The sequence below is a fragment of the Phyllobates terribilis genome, unplaced genomic scaffold (assembly GCF_046119375.1).
Source record: "Phyllobates terribilis strain yellow unplaced genomic scaffold, ASM4611937v1 Scaffold_13__5_contigs__length_258822181, whole genome shotgun sequence".
NCBI classification, from domain to species: Eukaryota; Metazoa; Chordata; class Amphibia; order Anura; family Dendrobatidae; genus Phyllobates; species Phyllobates terribilis.
The window spans coordinates 183,770,170-183,776,062 of record NW_027362773.1 but is presented as its reverse complement, the minus strand read 5'-3'; the positions used below and the strand labels follow the sequence as shown (position 1 = coordinate 183,776,062).

Genomic DNA, 5,893 nt, shown 5'->3' with positions numbered 1-5,893 from the left:
TGCTGCACTACCTGCAACATGACCCCGGGATTGTCAGAATTCGAAGTAATCCCGACTACTGGGTTGCCACACTCTTAGATCCCCGGTACAAAAGTATATTTGCCGAAATAATTCCTGCCATAAAAAGGTATTGACGAATGCAGGAGTATCTGTTGCAGAATCTTACATGTGCTTTTCCACAAAACACCAGTGGTGCACGTAGTGAATCTCACAGTTCTAACTTGCCAACGGTGGGACTGTCGAGTCTTCATCACTCAAACAGTAACAGTAACACAGTATCTGCTGGTAACAGCAATTTTGTGGAATCGTTTCACCACTTTTTTAGACCATCCTTTGCAAGGCCACAGGAGACAAGAAGTCTGACACATAGTCAATGCCTAGAGAGGATGGTACAGGAGAATCTCCACGTGAACATCGAAGCCATGACTGTGTCACTGGACACTTGCTCATTTTGTTATTCCAATCTTGAAAAATCGCTGGAGCTCGCCACTCACGCCTTGGAGATCTTGTCATGCCATGCAGCCAGCGTTCTCTCTGAACGTGTGTTCAGCGCTGCTGGTGGTGTGCTGACAGATAAGCGCACGCGGCTGTCCACTGAGAATGTAGACAGACTCACGTTCATAAAGATGATCAAATCATGGATTCGCAAGGACATTTCTACCCCTGTGTCATCCTTGGGAGACTAAAAGCTTGGGGATTTGCTAAAATCACCTCACCAACCGTTTTAAGCAACAGTGGGGCAATTGATGCCACTTAACCCTAGAACGCATGACCATAAAAATCTACACTTTCACATACCTGGGGCCCTTTAGGCCCGTGTGCAAATAACATGGAATAACTCAAACTCAAATGACAAACAACTATATACATGAAGAATACCTAGAGTTTCAAAATTCTAACTAAAGCAATCTTGCAGAAAATAGAAAACAATTAACTGGGCGGGCCTGCAAGGCCACAGGTATGCGTTCTAGGGTTAAGTGGTGTCTGTGCCACAATTTTGGGAGTCCCCTTGCTGTGTCTTACGTGACGTTGGCATCGTCAATTCCAGGTGGGTTGGGTCGCACCCCCCCCTTTTAACTGTAAGAAACTACATACACTATGGCTTGGGGTAACACAGATGGTTGAGTCTGAAGAGCTGTTTACTCAGAGGTCTGCTCCAAATCTTCAGTGTCTGCTAGTCAGCGTAGAATTTTTAACTGCATCTAGCCTAGGCAATACTTTGGGCGTAGTAGCCCAGCTGCGAAGCAAGCTGCACCGCCTGTGTATCTAATAAGAATTTTTAAATTAATCTAGCCTAGGCAGACTGTGGGGACCCCCAACCAAACCCAGATGCTCAGCCCCCCTACCGCCCCCCTTTCATGGACAACCCAATAATGTAACTCTTACAACTGGATGGGTGAGGATCGGTCACAGCTTTATTAACTCTTTATACTCATTCCATTAGAAAGGCATTTTATTTCTCAAATAATTCAGCTTGTTGCAGCATGCCCTGGGTCCCCACTCCGGCAAGTAGGCCAACAAGTGTAACTCTCCAACATGTCCTTTCTATTTCTAGGCCACGGAGGATCCAGCGTACTCGTATGCAGGACTCTGACCCCCACCCATCACTCTTAACGCTTGTTCCACTCCGTCCTGGAGTCCTGACAGGAATATGTCCAGTCCAATATCTATTAAGTGAACACCGTCGGGCCGTATGAGGCCTGCTTTATCTCCTTCCAGTTGTCGGTGTCGTATCACTACACCGCCTCTGTCTCTTCTAAATTTTGCCATCTGAATATTTATTACCTGCCTTGTCCCTTGGAGCAGTAAATATCCACATTCAGAGGATTAGAACAAGCCATAAATAAGAGAAAAAGAAAGATAAGGTCACCCCAATTATGGTAAATATACACCCAGATGCCTTTCAGGACACTATTAAGGACACAGTGAAGTCAGTTACCCGAATTACTTTAGGCGGAAGAGTAGACGGAAAAAAAAATAATAATAAATGGACCCAGAGGATTGTAAACAAAGGGTTTCTGTTTTGGGTACGGTAAGAAGGGTCACATCTAAAGGAAACTGAACCTGTAAATGTTAAAGATAGCACATGCTATTGACTTATGTACCCATCTTCTTGTCTCAGATAAATATCCTAGAAATTTAATAGGTGCAGACATTCTTAATGTAATGAATGCAATCATTAAATTTGGAAAGAAAGGTGTTACCATTGCAGGTCCATTATCTGAAACAACAATATCAACAATGATGTCAATAATTCAACTTGAAAAGGAGGTGGATACAGGTCTCAATGACGACATACAGGAGATGCCTGGTAACGTACCAACCGTACTATTGGTACAAGATAAAATGGATGTTGGACTGTTAAAAATAACCCCAGTGACAATTAGGTTGAAGCCTCGTGTTGCATCGGTACGTATGAGACAATATCCCCTGAGCAAGGAGCAAACAGAAGCAATTGCAGTACAGGTGAATAAATACCTAGAAAAAGGTATAATCAAGGAATGTATGGTCCATGATTTGAGAGAGATTAATAAATTAATGGTTGTAGACACGCCCATAGTACCAACTCCACATACCCTATTAAATCAAATTCCATCTAATGCAAAATTTTTCACAGTGATTGACCTTAGTAATGCTTTCTTCTCAGTGCCAATAGATGATGAGAGCCAGCTGCTGTTTGCCTTCATCCATGGAGGAAAGCAGTATTGCTGGACCCGGTTACATCAGGGGGGGAGCAACTTCTCCCTCCATGTTCTCAGAGGCAATGGCCGGAGTACTTCTCTCTTGGCATCCTGAGAATCAAGACATTCAGCTACTTCAGTATGTGGATGATCTACTGTTGTGTACCCCAAGTAAGGATGTATGTTTAAAAGAGACATTATCTTTACTAATCTTCTTGTATCACGAAGGTTGCAAGGTATCCAAGGAAAAACTGCAAATTGCAAAGGAAAGAGTAGTGTTCTTAGGACATTGTATCTCCTTCCCACTCAAACATATCACTCCAGAAAGGAAAAAAAAAAAAAAAAAAAAAAAACAGTCAGTCAGGCTGTAGAACCAACAACTTCCAGCGCATTAAGAACGTTCCTGGGGCTGGTCAGCTACTGTAGAGAGTGGATTCCTTCTGCATCTGCCATGATGCAGCCCCTATTTGACGTGCTCTCTGCATGCAATAAGGGTCAGCTTTAGTTGCTGACCTTAGAAGAAAAACAGGGGTTTCAAATGCTCAAGGACGCCATTCTCTCAGCACCAGCACTAGAAATCCCCAACTACGGCCTACCATTTTTCCTTTTCTGTCATAAATCAGGGGGGCATGCTAAAAGTGTGCTCACCCAAAAACATGGAGGTAGACATCGTCCTCTAGGATACTACTCTGCTCAGCTCAATGTTGTTGCAAAGGGAGCACCCTCATGCATCAGAGCGGTAGCCGCCTGTGCAATGTTGAAAGAAAAGGTGGCTAATATAGTGCTAGACAATGCACTAGAAATTCAAGATCCCCATTCAGTACAGGAACTTCTGCTCCAGGCCAGGACAAAACACCTGTCCATGAGCAGATTGACCAAGTACGAGGTGGCAATATTGACTCCCCCAAATGTCACTATCAGAAGGTGTACAACTTTTAACCCTGCCACACTAATACCTGAACCAATTGATGATGAAACATTACACCTTGAGCATAACTGCTTTGAGTTAATGGACGCAGAAACTAAACCACTAGCCAATGTACAAGAAACACCAATTTCCGAGGTGGATCTAGAGCTATATGTAGATGGCTCCCGATACTACCTAGATGGGAAGCCCCATACAGGCTATGCCATAGTCAGTCAAAATGAAGTATTAAAGGATGAGGCACTGTCCCCTAGAATGTCTGCCCAGGAAGCTGAGTTAAAAGCACTCGCTGAAGCATGTATAATTGCAGAAAACAGAATTGAGAATGTTTTTACAGACAGTCGCTACGCATTTGGCATTTGCCATGATTATGGTCCCATATGGAAAAGCAGAAAGTTTATTGGTTCTTCTGGTAAACCCATAAAGAATGCAGAAGCAGTAGCACAACTCCACAGAGAATTGGAGTTCACACCAAAGAGTGCACAAAAGAGGCTGAGGGAAACAGGAGGGTGGATGCAGCTGCAAAAGCTGCAGCCCTGTTGCCCCTCCCAGTAGAAACATACACTGTGCAAGTGTCTGGGAGTGTGGACCTGGATCTCTTGCAGAGCCTACAGGATCAGGCCTCTGCACCATAAAAGGAAGATTGGACTAAACGCTCAGCTAAACAGGGAAAGGATGGACTGTGGAGAGCAGATGGCAAATACTGTCTGCCAAGATCCCTGTACTCTATGATATGAACTCTTTCTCATGGACCAACCCATCAGTCCAAGGATGCAATGGTAAGTCAGGTAAAGATCTATTGGGTAGCACCAGGATTCCACTATGCTGCTGTTAAATTCATACAGGGATGCATAATCTGTGCATGTCACAATGTGGGAAAAACGGTGAAAGTGCCACCAAAGTGCACTGTGAGACCATTATACCCGTTTCAGCGACTTCAGATAGATTTCATTCAGCTCCCGAAGGTAGGCATTTATGAATATGTGCTTGTCTGTATCGACTTATTCTCATCATGGCCAGAGGCCTGTGGGGGCTCGTCAACAAGCACAGCGGATCAAGGAAGGTGTGCGGAAGGCAAATGCCTTAGAAAATTTACCACTACCCGAGTGGCTCGCTTAGATGAATCCTTTAAACTTATTTAGGGAAGTTTGAGGGTGGATAAGTGGTGTCATACATTTCTTGATCCAGGCTGTGTTTATAATAGTGGTGGTTGCAATAATCATAAAACTTTTTGTGATGATGATAAAGAAAATTCTTGCTTCTAATTGTAAATGTTTTCCAGGTAAATCCCAACATAAAATTGATACAGACACTGAAGTGAAACAAACCCAAGTCCTTACTACAATAATAACCACAGCACAGCGAGAATGCATCTTCTGCAACAAGATTACTGCAGCAGACTTATCGGATTGTATGTTCTGCGCAAAACCATTGGTCTGAAAAGCAAATCCTACCTGCAGAGGATGGAACCTGATAGATGCTGAACTCTCAGCTACTATTTACTCAAAGATACCGAACATATAACTTGTAGTTGTATATACACAGCAGTCTATTATATTAAAGTAGACATATACCTGACAATCCCTCTATACATATAGCAACTATACTCAGAAAATGGTAGGGAAAGTAAGGGACAGTAGGTCTGATAACAAATTAATTTGAACAGATGCGCAGCAGGACTGGCATCCCACTACATACGGAGGGTTAGCACCGTGATGTCGTGAAGTAGGGTTAATTTGCAGGCCTAGAATTTAGGTAGGGACATGAGGGACAGACAGTATGACAAGATGATAAAAAGAGGGGAATTGTTAAAATAATGGGTCAGCTTCGAATCATTGCCTTTAAGAAGACTTGTTTTTCAGTTAGATAATCCTTATTTAGCAATACTTTTGTTTGTTCTGTTTTCTTGAAGTGTTCTCATGACCTTTATAAGAATTGGCTCATTGGTTTATAATTATCATACTTGTCCTATGTCTGTACACAAAATAAAGTCCCAATATATCACCACCAGGAAACTCCCTAAGTTCACCATGACCTGAACTGTATTCAGTACTATCAGTGAGAAAGGATGTTGGGAGTATCATACATCATGAATATCCTGCAGATGTATTGACAAGCACCTGTTATTTAATTATTCTGCGCCAAAGATAACATATTACTTACATCATCTCATACGCATGTATCAAAGCACAACCCACATTGATTGGGGTATATAATTATATTACATCTTAAAATAAACAGAATCATTCTCTTGAGACAGTCTGCAGTGAGTGTCTTATTTGAAGCG

The 5,893-nt window shown here is 42.7% G+C and overlaps 1 long non-coding RNA gene across 1 annotated transcript; it reads left to right on the top strand.

Moving 5' to 3' along the window:
* Positions 1-1,801: 1,801 nt before the first annotated feature.
* On the top strand, positions 1,802-5,493 carry LOC141174244 (uncharacterized). The gene is made up of 2 exons (XR_012252829.1): positions 1,802-4,385; positions 4,889-5,493. It is a non-coding gene; the product is annotated as an uncharacterized lncRNA (long non-coding RNA).
* Positions 5,494-5,893: the final 400 nt, after the last annotated feature.